A 14,184-nucleotide genomic window follows, 5' to 3' on the forward strand; every position below is an offset into this window, starting at 1 on the left:
CATTGTCTCAGATGGTGACTCCTGCCAAACTTTGTGTGAGAGTCTCTTGTCTCTCTTTCCTTCCCCCAGCTCTCTTTTCCTTCATCAACTCATGACTTTCAGAATGAAACATAACATGAGGATGTAATGCTCCAACAACAGGCTCATGCTGTGGTCAAGTCCTCCTGGGAAGTCATTACAGTATTTCAGCATGATGTGTGTGTAAATGATATTGAACAAAATAAAATGGGTGACTGGAAAATTTATTTTGTTTTCTTCCTTTTTAATTTCCAAACGAAACCGTAGAACTAATGCTACAATTAGTCATCAGCGCTAACTGATTTACTGTAAATTTCAAGTGGAGTCTGAAAGCACGTCCTGATTTTGCCAAGTCCGATGTGTTCCTAGGTCAACATATTTTGTTGACCCTGGAACAACATTTTACTCCAAAAATATATTCTTAACCATATCCCTACACCTAAACCTAACCTTAACCATGAGTAATCCCTAAAATCAGAGGAAATGATAGATGAATGACACTGATGTACAAGCACCAAACACTGATTTTAAGCATAAACTTCACAAAATCTATAAACTGGTTCTTCAAATCTGATTGGTTAATCACAATGTTGTTCCAGGGTCAACAACGATGTTGTCCCAGGAACATGTCTCACTTGGTAAAATCAGGTTAGCGGAGTCTGAAACACAAGGACCGTGAATGAAGAAAGGTTGTATTCCACTCATATGTCTCAATAAATAAGTGTTGGCGTTTTTGCAAAGTTTTCTGTCCTGTATTTCAATCATTTTAATTAGTTAAAATACTTAATTATTTCTTACATCAATCATAAAAGTTGTTTAAAACTTATATTTCTGTATTTGTTAATAGACTATCAGAAATCCCTTTTTTTCTGTCAGCCAAACCACTTTGACATAAAATAAAAAAGCAATAAAAAAAAAAGTAAAGCAATTTTTCAATAATTAAAAAACATTCATAGATCCAAGATTATTATAGGCAACTAAAACAAAAATTCACACACACACGCACACACTATATATATATATATCCATATATATACATATCCATATATATATTTTTTTTAATTTCTAAAACTGTAACTATAATTTAAATAAAATCAAAATAGCATCTCAATTATACTAAAATAACATTGCAGTTTTCTGGTGTTGATAAGTCACATCACATGCAGGTAAACTCATAAAATATTGAAACTTTTCTTTAATTGTTTTTATTTTACAGTTATTAATTACATATTATTTAGAATTATTGTATTTTTATGATTAAATTATAAGCTTTTCAGCAACCCACGGACCCCATGCAGCTCCCTCACAAACCCCCAAAGTTTAAAAAACCCCGGTTTGAAAAACCCTGAATTAATAAAGAGAGAGAGTTTGAGTTTGCCATCATTTTGTGACTTTACTTCATTTTGGGAACTTAAATATTTTGTTCGTGACTCAAATTGTTGCCTGGCATCGTAACAGCTGCCCAACTTGGATGTATCCTATAGGAACTTCTCAGGTAGACCTGAAGGCAGCATTTAGCTGATTTAGATTTTACCTTCCATGCGCTGCTACTAGGCCTCATTTGAAATGTAGCCGGGTGACAACAAGCCTCCTCAACTTCAGTTTAACGAAATACTTGGTATTTTCTGTCGAGCCTCACCATTGTTCATCAACAACACACAAAATGCATGCAGACTAAATCAACAACCACAACTACAACTAAATTCTCACCTAGAAGCTTCTAAAGAAAATGACAGACATGAATGCAGGTGCTCAAAGAAAGCCTTCCATCACAGGCTTATTTCAAGAGAACCACAAAAACCAGTTAGAGGTTACTTGAGGACCCATCAAGCATTAATTGGGCTGTACTTTATTGTGTTTTCACAGGAAAAGACCCTTCCATCGAATCAAAGTGTTGAAAGGGTCCTTCAGGATTTGAGTGTGATGGGAATGGCACAGTCTCTCCAGAGGTCTAAGCACGATGATGAGCGGAAAAATGCTCTCCTTTCTGCCCACTGTATACCTCACAAGTGCAACCAATTAGAGTAATTGAAAAAAAGTGAGACATGTCCAATTAATAGTTTGTTTAGAGGAAGCAGAAATGGTGTAGAGTGGTTTGAGGCAGTTGGAAAGCAGGAAGAAAATTGGCAATTATTTACGTCTCATATGCCAACACCATTATCTGGCCATTCACTCTCAACAGGGTTTCCTGTAAATGTATAATAGAATGGGCAAAAAGCAAGAGATGGCGGATGGGCAGTGGAGGGCAAAATAGGACCACTAGGAGAAAAGGGTACTTGTGATGGGAGGCATTGAACCAGAACTTTGCATAATACCCCTTTATGCAAAAGTGGCAAACTGACAGGGGCATCTGAACTGTGGACATGCCTAACTAGCCAATGGAGCCATTAGCAAGGCCTGGTGCGGAGTTTTGCCTTCACGTGTCAAATCATGCATGCTCGCTCGTCTTTTCCTCACCAGAAAACACATCAAAACCTTTCCCATTCCATTCTCTCAACGCCGCACACAGCAATTTATATTGATCACTCTGACAGTGTGATCATTCAACGGTGTGGCAAGATTTGGGCAGCACTTACCGCTTCCAGGATATGGCAGGAGATGTGCCATAAGTAGTTTACGCGGTGGGGGGAGAGCATCTCCACTACATTTGGCAATTTTTTGGGGGGTATGGAGAGAATTAGCATATAAACTATTCGCTTGCTTGGTGATTTCTGCTTTGGTGCAGTCAGCCAGAGCATTTTGACCTTTAAAAACCTTACAAAGTCAATTTGAAATTGTCCAGAGTTAACTTTCTTGTTTGGGTGTATTAATTCTTGTAGGCCCAACGCATATATAAACATGACAGCCATTAGCAAACATTGATCTTCCACTATTATATACTCCTTTTCGGACAACTGGGAATCTGGACCCTGCTTTAATAATTGCAAGGGTTATATGCACACGGTCCACTTAATGAAGACCCTAGGCACTGCTGTAAACAAGTAAAGGGCAGTTAGAGTCACAAGTATCGATGAATGATGGAGAAAAAGTTACTGAAATGCAGATATATGTACCTCATGAGCGGTAGAGTTTTAACAGGCAAAGGATTTTGATTGTAAATACCATGTGACTTATATGAAGTGACTGGAAAATGACGACCTGACAGGTCTCACGGGGACTGAATGAAGACACCACAACAGCCACTCAAGTCCTTTATTAGTGACTATCCTGACATGGAGAGCAACAGACAAAAAAATCTAACAAAAACAGTCACTGGCCAAACATCTATAACATAAAACGTTTACTATTTTACCTTTTCAATTTAAAAAAATGAAGAAAGTCATTCACTATAATAATTTGCTGACAAACTGTACTTTCACTTTTCAGTCATGAAAAAGATTTCAAATAGTCAAGAAACTCCAAGTGAAGGGTATAATATTATGATATAACAATTTTTAAATACAAAATAGAATCATTTGAATCGTTAGAATAGTTTGAACATTGCTTTGCACATTTAATTATTATTATTTTTTATAAAAAATGGCAACAGTTGAAACTGTTTGGTATCATTCAGGTCCGTTGATTGAATGTGTTAATTTGGAGCAATTCCAAATGGGATTAACTGATTAATGACAACAATTTTGGGGTGGAGTATCCCTTTGCTGCTTTATCGGTACACAGGGAAGAACACCAGAGGCTGATTAATCTGATTCAATTCATTAATGAGCACATCATGTAATTATTTAGATTAAAATATGAAATATTAAATTGACGGTCCAAGTATTGTTATTTTTGATTATAATTCCTGTAAGTGAACTCTGTTCACTGTCTGAAAGCATATTTATGTATGTTTAGGTTGAGTGAATTCCATGTTTGAAAGATTCTCTATATAGTGTTACTAACTCTCTAGTTACTGTAGGTTTCCCAAGCATACACAAACATTTTCTGTCATACTACTGAGAGCTAAGTGTTACCCGTGATTGACCTTGGTTTGACCTCAGCGCTCTGGAGGTGGCAATTACTCAACACCTAATTCTGTGACAAATGTTTTAAAGATCTGGATTCAGATGAGATTTTGAGCGATCCGTTTGTTCTTATCTTTAGCAGCTAATGACATTCTGAAGATCATCATCATTTCCTCTGCAAAGCCTTGGTCTTCCCGAGAGGCAGCGTTAAATGAACCTCGCTCAGGCCAAATCAGCTTAACTTCCTCTCAGCATGATAACGATACCATCTCTTGCCCCCGGGACGATTCTCTCGGTGGGTGAGCGATGACAAACGCCCCCATCTCTATCACCCACAGCATCAGTCCCAATCTTCCAGATAAACGAGGGTAACTAGAACGACAACTTGCATATCTCCATGAAAATAACAGTAGATGAAGAAGCCATTTTCTTCATTTAGCTCCAGTGGTGGGGATGCTTTGGAACTGTTGCTTGCAAGCTACAAGCTCATAAGTGGTTTAAAACTACAGTTAAACTAATCTTTATAAAAAGTTGTTAGCCCAAGGAGGTCTGCAGTACCTCAAGAGAGCAACACAGCATAGCTAACATTAGCTAAAACAAAAACTAAAGTTACTTTAGAGGAGAACTATACACTAAATCCAACTAGAAAAATCCTCTCATTAATTAATTTAAATATATTCTCTACCAACATATTTTTGGGCCATTTCTGTATATTTTTGAAAGTATATTTTAAAATGCATACACCTTTTAAAAGCATTTAAATTTTGTATTTGTCTTCTATATTTTTCAATCCAACAAAAATAAATTAAAATATTCAACATTTGAAGAAAAACCTTATTTGTTGTTTACATGAATGAACATAAAACAAATGAAATGAATACAAATCTGAATTTAAATCAGATTTGAAATACAAATAAAAATCTAATTTAAAAATTATTACAATATATATTAAAAAATATTATTAAATTTTTATAAATCTAGGTGTGATCTCTAAAAGGTTAAAAACTGTGTCTTTGTGATTGAAACAAAGATTGTTAAAAGCTACACTATTTTGAAAGCAGCTGAGCTACTGTCAAGCTACTGAAAAATGTAGTTACTAGTGTCGCTATCCCCCAACTCTATGGGCACACTTCTGTTTTACTCTTTATCTTTATTCCCATTCCTCACTTTCTCTATCACTCTCTCTGATTGATGGGATGTGAGCTGTGGTATAAGTTTGGACAAGCTTAAAGATGTCAGTACCAGCAACATTGTGGATAAGCCATGAAAACCTTCTCTCTGCCTCTTCTGACAGTGTCAGCGAGAAGATGGACTGATGAGGAATGATACCAGGAAGATGGATGCATGGGTAAGGAGAGCAGAAAGATGGATGAAATGGAAAGGTATATGAAGAAAGATGGATAGACGTCTAAACTGTCAAACACGTTACCAGTCATGTGTGAGCGGCATCAGTCTTAACTGTGTCCAAAACGCCAAATTAAATAAATCGCAGCAGAGCATGAAATATCAGTTCCATTTAAAACTGCTTTGTTCGAATTAAAGCAATAGTTCACCCAAAAATGAACATTTTGTCATCATTTACCTACCTTCAAGCTGTTCCAAACCTGCATGAGTTTCTTTTTTCCAAGACAAGATATTTTGAAGAATGCTGGTAATCAAGCAGATGTTGGTTATCACTGACTAGTATGGAAATAAAATACTATTGAAGTAAATGGGAAACAGAAATGGCTTGGTTTTTCCTAATTAATTAATTAATTAATTAATTAAGCCTCTGACCAAAATTCCTCTTCAAATTTGTCCACAACCAAATTATATGAGCTTATATCCACACTGACTGTATATCTATATTCTATTATTTCCCCAATTAGAATCTTTGGAAAAAGAACTGTGATAAAGTAGACTGTTAAATAAAGAAATCCATGAAATAGCAACCTATGAGCAACATTTTCCCATTTTCCACAATATTGCTTCTTATGTGGTATAATTCTCTGTCAATAATGTTCACTTAAAGGTCAAAAATAGATTTTAAAATGTAATTTGTGGCACCTCTAGTGGCACCAAATGGAAATGCAACCCGTTTCTTTCAGTGGCCTGACAAAGCAGTACTGCCTCAATCAAAATGGCATGATAGGCAATGCTCTTAATGCAGCCCTAAAGATGCAGTCACATAAGCGAAATTTCAGTAAAGTTTTGCAGGGTAAAAAAAGTTTGTTGCCTTTGGCAAAAAGACCTTAGACAGGGTAGGACTATATAACTTTTGACAGGAATGAAAACAAAGCTGTGAGGTATAGAAATAGAGTACGTTCAATGGATTGAACAGTTGTTTAACAACATACTGATTGTTCAACTGATTAAACGTCTTGATTACATTTGTGTTAAATTATGATGTATGAAGCACAATGTAGCGTAACAATTCATGAAAATATATTTCACACTAAGCAGGCCTCTCTTGGTCGGTGCAGCAAATCTGTGAAAGCAACTCAAACCCATTTGCGAAATCTGCTAAATTAGCTAAATCCCTGGATTTCACCGCTGCGTGGGTAAATGTAAACACATCTAAAGTCCTGATACAGTCTTCCATTTAGATATTTGGTCAGTGACACAAAGCTATTTATTTATTTATTTAAAAATATGTATTTTTTTATTATTTGTTTATAATTATTATTATTATTTACTTGTGTATGTTTTAATAATATATCTTTTTTATTATATATTAGAGGTCAGTGTTGGGGAAAGTTACTTTTAAAAGTAATGCATTGTGCTATGCTTGCATTACTTGTCACGTGAGCTGGGCTTGTTTTTTTTTTTTTTTTTTTTTTTCTTTCACACCAAAAGTGAAATTAATAAGCCTCAGGCCAAAGGAAATGCACCTCATTCCTCATTTCTTTCAACACAGAGACAGGAGAGGTGTCAGTGAATAAGTGGGAAAACAACGGCCTTTAGTCCTCATTTTCAATGGACTGGTCCTGCTTCAGTCTCAGTTGTGAGGCCAGTGCCCATCCAGGCCTCGAGGAAAGAGCGACAGTACAGCTAAAGGGAAATTCCAATAGCTTTCCAGCAAGAGATTTGCATCCCCACTGAGAGTGTTGATGACTCCGGAGCACAGCGATGACAGGGTGGGTATCGATGCAATCAGCAAAAACATACGGAGAGCCAACAGGAGAACAGAGCCTGATAAACACCCTGTCTGTGCAAAAATAAATTAGAAGGCTGTGTCTAAATGTCGGCACTGGGGTGCGTTTAAACACACGCACTCAAACATACCCTACAAAGGCATTACAAGAAAAAATAAACAGCTCTATTGCTTTATTGCATTTTCAAAACATAGGCAGCAACAGTAGGCATAGTGCCGGGCCTCCACCGGCTTATATGAATAACTTAGAGACTACCAGCGGCTGCTCCTGATAGTTGGAAAACTCATGATGGCTTTTCAGTGAAAACTCCAGGGCGGGAAGTGATCACGGCATGCATCTTTGAACTGTTGTCTAACTGCTGGTGGCAGCACAGAGCTGCTGCAGGGCCAACAGCGAGCGGGGCAGAATTGCTTCAGCCTGATGCCGCCATCAGATGGAGATGTGCAGTTAAGAGCCTCATTTAGGGAGGACGCAGATGTTCCACCTGCCTCCCATTGTGAGAGTGTGTGATGTTTGAGAGAGATGGAAGGGGAGAGGATTATCACTTTGGGAAGCCACAAGTGATTTTGCACTTTAGGTTGTAACTAACTAAAAGCAGAGGTGCTACTGAATTAACTGCATTTTGTCAGCTTTTCGAACAGCAAGCAATTGTTTCCGATAAATTTGCAGCGAATATGACAAATGCTACTGTTCTGTTTTGATGTTTTCATTGTTGATATGTCAACAGGCAATGTCTGACTCTACAGAGGACAAGTGGATGGAGCAATACACAGACTGAACTCTCTTAGGTGTTTCTCAAAAGCCTCATAGGTCCAAGAAGATTTTAGAATCTAGCATGTTTTAAAGAAAATTATATTTCTTAAAATACATTTTGTAAAGAGCAAGTTAATTCAAGTATATTTTATACAATATAAAACTAAGTGAATCATACTGAAAATATATATTTATGTTAATATACATTTATGTTAAAAATAGATTTGTCTATTTAAAATAGATTTTAAATCTATATTAACCATATTTTTGTGGCCATTTTTGAATTCAAATTTGATAGAAAATTATATCTGAAAAAAATCATGTTTATATATAGAGTATAAATATTAAAATATATATTTATTTAAATATGTAAACTATCTAATATCTTGTGTATCTCTCTCTCTCTCTCTCTCTCTCTCTCTCTCTGTATATATATATATATGCAAATATTAATGCGGTCAGTTATTTTTTAGCACCTAAAGATTGATAAAATTAGGAATTATATGATCAGATAGCTTGCAACATTAAGCAGTTCTTTGTATTAATCTTTTGTAGAGCAGGTAACTCAAAGGTAACTTGTGAATTACTGTTTATCTTGTTTTAAAGGGGGGGTGAAATGCTCGTTTTCACTCAATATCCTGTTAATCTTGAGTACATATAGAGTAGTACTGCATCCTTCATAACTCCAAAAAGTCTTTAGTTTTATTATAAAATAATTTTATTATAAATATTGCAAATCCGGCGTCAAATTGGGCCTTGTTTGTAAAACAAGCATCTTCGAAATGCAGGGAACAAACACTTGCACAACTCCGTTGATGCTCTGTAAAATAAACTCCATCCACTGGTCCCTTAATGCTGTTTTTTTTTTGTAATCTGTGCAGGGTTGTCTTGTCCTGGCAACCAAAAACACACTCCTTTTGTGACATTTCGCGACGCTCTCGCTCTGATCAGCGAATGTCTGTTGTGCTCTCAGTGCTCTGCTATACGGGAGCCCGCGCTCTTCCGGCAGACGTGCCCTTAGGACCCTTATAAGGAAATTCCGCTCCATCTAACGTCACACAGAGCCATACTCGAAAAAAACTTTCCGAAACTTGTGACAAACCAGAAGGAGTATTTTTGGAACAAAAATACTCCTTCAAACGTACAACTTAATTTTAGTCTTACTTAGTTGAACAGATTAGATTGAGTTAAATCTATTTGTTTTGAACAGAATGAAGTTGATAAACACAAAAGAAGACAACAAGTGCTTCCACTCACAGCCAACCGACTGATAATGAGTAACTGAGCATTACCTGAGTCGACTGGCTCTGTCTTTAAGAGCCTGCTGGGGGAGCTGCCTCTGGACGTCTAATTACACACACTCCTAAACTCTGCTGTCATCGGACACAGATAGGGTTTGAAACCTTTAATTAGAGTGCACAGCTCCCTACACATCTCTCGGGTGCTAATCAGAGACAACAGCATGCAGTACATCAACATATGACCCCACTGTGGTCACACTGCTCCCCCACCGGCCCTCATATGGCAGTGGAGCACAGGGGAATAATCTATTAAATACTCAACAGGAAATCGAAAGAGATGAGAGGACATATGATGGTTTGAACTGTGACCAGAAGAGCATGAAGGGAAAATGAAGGCCCACAGATTTCTCTCTCTAGAATGAAGAGATTAGAGATCTTAAAAAGCAGTAGGAGATGAGGGAGATGTTGGAATTGGTGAGAAGTGTGAGGCATCACTCATGAGTGTTTGTGTGTGTGATAGAGTACATACTACACAAGTGTGAGTATGCGGCCACAAACACGTAAGGCCACATACACATACACTGCAGGTGTGACAAGTAGAAATACACAACATTTCTTTGGTACCCCTGTGCATGTTGGAATGAGGAAAAAGTAATTATAAGTTTCTGTCTGTTTAATAGTGAGAGGATATTAAAGGGATTGTTTCCCCAAAAATTAAAATTCTGTCATCAGTTATTAACCCTCAATTAGAACCCTCCAGGGACTGCAACTGGATTTGGCTAAATGATTTTCCAGCAAATACTCTACCTCTTGACACATAAAAGATATTTTTATTGAGTTTACACGATAAGCACGTTGCTTAATAGGACGTGCTCTGTTCGCCTTAATATCGTGTTAGTCTGTTCTGCAGTCCGACCACAATTTTGGCTGGGCTAAAGCCAAAAAATTCTTGACTGGTCTCTCTGACAGCAAATAAAACTAAGTAACCCCCCTCACCCCAGTCTTAAGAAGTGTCCTGGCAATATTTCTTAAGCATTGACTTGGTTTGGTTAAAACGCTCAAGTGCGCCCAGACTCTGTGGATGGTATGCACTTGAGACTCGGTGAGAAATTGCTAGTGATTAAAGTACTTGTTTAAAAAGTTTTGATAAAAAATGTGTACCTTAATTGGTTTGCACTACTTTTGGAAGTCCAAATGTGTAAAAGAATTTCAATGAAATATGCAAATTTATTATCCTTAGCGCCATCAAGGGAAAGAGCAGAATTAAAAGAAGTCACAAGAGTTTTATCCTCTTTCTTGCAGCAATAATTCTCACACTTGACACTTGTTATTTGAGTATATCTGCGTCAGACACAATTTCACCTTTATTTTCTGTCTTTAAACCATTTTCCTTTCAAGATTTATATTCAATGATGAGTCACCCGAAAACAGTGGAAACATGAAGGAATTAGACAGATGAACTAAATCACCTATTCGTAACGGGTGCAGGCTGGGATAACATCAGGGTCAATTTCAGACAGTACTTCTAACTCACAAAACGCATTTGGTTCATCAACAAGTTCAATAACAGGCATTGCCTTTCCACCTGCTAGGTCATTTCCAAGGATAAAAATCAACACCCTTCACAGGAAGTGAAGGACACACAGCAACTCTCATGGAAAAAATACACAACTCTCTTTGTAAGTTCATACAATGAAGTGGGAATTCACACAACCAATATCAATGCCCTGTAAAAATCACGCCAGAGCCACAAAAAGTTATTGTCAATTGCAATTTACCAGCCAAAATAAAAGACTGGATGGCACCAGTGTCCGTGTGTATTCTTACTTCTTTCTGGTCCTCCCTTATCTCAGACAGCGATATTAACCCTTTCGACACAAAGGAGGGATAACTCCTCAATTCTTTCCTCAGTACGCATAGCGACCGCAGATTTAAAAACTTTCACAAACCCCACGCTCTTTTGTTGTAGATGTTGCTTGCACTTCAATGCCAAGCAATCAGCGATCACGTGCCCTTTTTGTGACAGTAAAAACATTCACGCTCCTCTTTATTATGAGGTGGACTAAATCTGGAATGTGATGTTTGAGATTGCGAACTGTCAATCTGTACATTTTTCAGGACATGCAGAGGCAAATACATTAGTATGGGTTAAAACAAACTCATCTGCGAGTACAGCTGCGTGTGACAAAGTAGTCACCTTCTGTTCATAAAGGTATACTGCTACGCATTCAGATAAACCTAAATTCCTATAGAAATATCAAACCTCTTAAGGAGTCAAAATCACTTTACTGGTGGTGCACCATTTATCAAAAAAACACTCCTTTTTCCCAAGAAAATTCCAGAAATGTTTGTATAGGACTCATTTCTGTGTTTTCTAAAACGTTGCCTATAAGCCTTCGGAACCAACTCATATGCTTGCAGGATAGCAGACTTCCCAGACTCAAATTTCAGACTCTTCCTACCATAATGTAGAAAAAGCGTATTGTGCTTTACCAAATAATCTACATTGTAAAAGCAGAGACCAGACCTCCTTGGGCCAACGAGGAGAAGTTGCGATGCATTCAAACGAACTGAAGTAAGTATCTACTTCTGTTTCTCTAAACGGAGGAAAAACTGCAACGGGTTTACTCACATAAAAAGCATTTGGGGCTAAACCAACCCACGGAGGAGAGACTTGAGTGGTGTCCGATTGTACAGCTGAGCCGGTAGCAACATTTGATGCACCTAGCTCACATCTCTATTCTACTTAGACACCCTGAGACCAACACAGTCATCACCACAGTTCACTAGTGGTTCACAATCACTGATACAACACTTAGTTGTCCCACCACACATAGGCTTTTACTCCACACAGAACTGTGTCAGTGTCTCTTCTCCCCAGTGTGCAAACATGCCACAGACTGCAGACCCCATTGCCCATGGGGAAGACTTGAACACTTTGCTGAGAGGCATGACAGACAGCCCCAAGACATTTGCGCTGTTATTTTTTGAAAATAAAAATTCCAATCCTGAGATGATTCCTGACACAAGATTCAAGCCAGAACAACAACCACGAGGAGCTAGTCAAGATAACCAGCTCCCTAAGCTATGCCTTCACAACCCAGCTGAAACTGAGTGACAAGCACATCACCCACCTTCAAGAGGGGCTGACACGTGCTCAACGTCACATAGACAAGCTGGAAGTGAAAGTTCAAGATCAAGTCAAAGCACCCAACGAGAGGGAGCAGGGAACAACGGAATAAGTTAAGAAGCTCCAAGCACCCCTGGCAGTAGCTCAGCTCGACCAGCAACATGCAACAGCATCCCAGAAAGACCTGGTAAAAAGACTCCAGAATGCCAAACAGCTACTTGAGAAACCCAAGAATGATGTCAGAGATGATCATTCTAAAATCAGTGCTTTGGAAGACCACCTTGAAACGTACAGAACTGAAATGGACAATCTGACCCAACAACTAGATGATACCAATGATGAGCTCTACGTGGTCAGATAGGAACTCCAATATGCTTACAAGCGGAAAAAAGTGAAGGGCCACAAACCCAAAACTTCACCTGCCTTCGCCACAGAACCCTTTTCTGCCAACGAAAGAAAACCTCCAGTCCAAGCAGACCTTGGAGCCGCACATGGGATGACCATCAAAGGCTTCAATAAGCTGTCTGAAAACATCAGCAGGTTCAACCCGTTCAACCTCCAGAGGGCCACGACATCCAGGCTTACCTGCAAGATATCGAATTTTATCTGGAAATGAGACCTCATATGACTGACAGAGACAGGTTTTACCCCCTTAGAGCCACGTTCAGTCCCGAGGTAAGAAACTTTGTTGATCCACACCCCAGTCAAACAAAGTCAAACTACCAGCAACTTTGTTAGTTCCTGGTTAAATAGTTTACAGCCCCTGAGCCTGAACTCAGACTGTTAACTGCCTTGTAAACCAAACAAGATCGACAAGAGGCTCCACAAACTTACTACAACTGACTCCGACAAGCCTACTTTAGTGCACACAACAAACCTGACCTTGAAGAGGATGTGAACTTCTAAAGCCTCTTCCTAAGAAATCTGCACCCTGGAGTCCATCTAGGTGTCATGGCCTGTCCACGCTCAATGACCATCCAACAGTTGCATGACCTAACACAGAAGGCCTATAACAAGCAGAAGATGGCCTCAAAGAAAGGTAACAAAACATCCACAATCTTGAACTCTGTCAACTCTGTCAGCCTTGCACTGGATGACACCCAGTGGCATCACAACACCAGAGTTTTCCATCAAAAGCACAGAGAACATGTCCACAACGGCTTTTAGCCCAAAAAAATCCATGGGACCAGCCATGCTTCTCAAGAAACCAAGAGGACAAGAACAACTGCAAACATAACCAAACATCCAAAGGAAATCACCTGCCACATCCAAGAGCAACTCGTGTGGGTAAGCAACAACAAAACCCACCTCAGCACCACTTATGAACGGTGAACGGTGCTGAGTATGCACAAGAACAGGACAGCTTACTGTCAGACGACATGGAATAATCGTGAGACAACTGAAAGAATTCCTTCAAAACCAGTTCCACACTTATGACCACAAAGTTGAGTCATGCTCACTGTGATCAGTGACAGAACGGAAAGCCGGTGATCACCTGGTACACCATCAGCATCAGAGATGACAATCACCTGTTCAACAACCACAAGGAATGAGCAAGTCTTTCACAGGCCAACCGTTGATGAAAAATCTGAGGTACTAAAGAACATCACCTCAGTCACCCATCACTCACTAACAAACTGTTAAATGAACTCCAAGTACAAGAACCACATTCATGTCTGTGCAACAGCAACCACCAGAGCACAGAAGGTCAGAAAGTCTGCCATAGCCAAAAGGCCTCACAAGCAGAGTGCAACATAAGAGACAAAATTTTGCAACCCAGCTTCACACAGCCATGTCAAACAACCTCCGACTGTCTGCTAAAGAACTCCCTGAATGTTCATGATGGTGAGTGGGGGGAGAGAAGGGGGGTTTCTTCTGATTTCCATGATTATCTCCACAGTTTTTAACGTGTTGAGCTACAGGTTGTTTAGACTATACCAGATAGCCAGCTCCATAATCTCCTC

Source organism: Carassius gibelio, chromosome A11, assembly GCF_023724105.1.
Source record: "Carassius gibelio isolate Cgi1373 ecotype wild population from Czech Republic chromosome A11, carGib1.2-hapl.c, whole genome shotgun sequence".
Taxonomy (NCBI): domain Eukaryota; kingdom Metazoa; phylum Chordata; class Actinopteri; order Cypriniformes; family Cyprinidae; genus Carassius; species Carassius gibelio.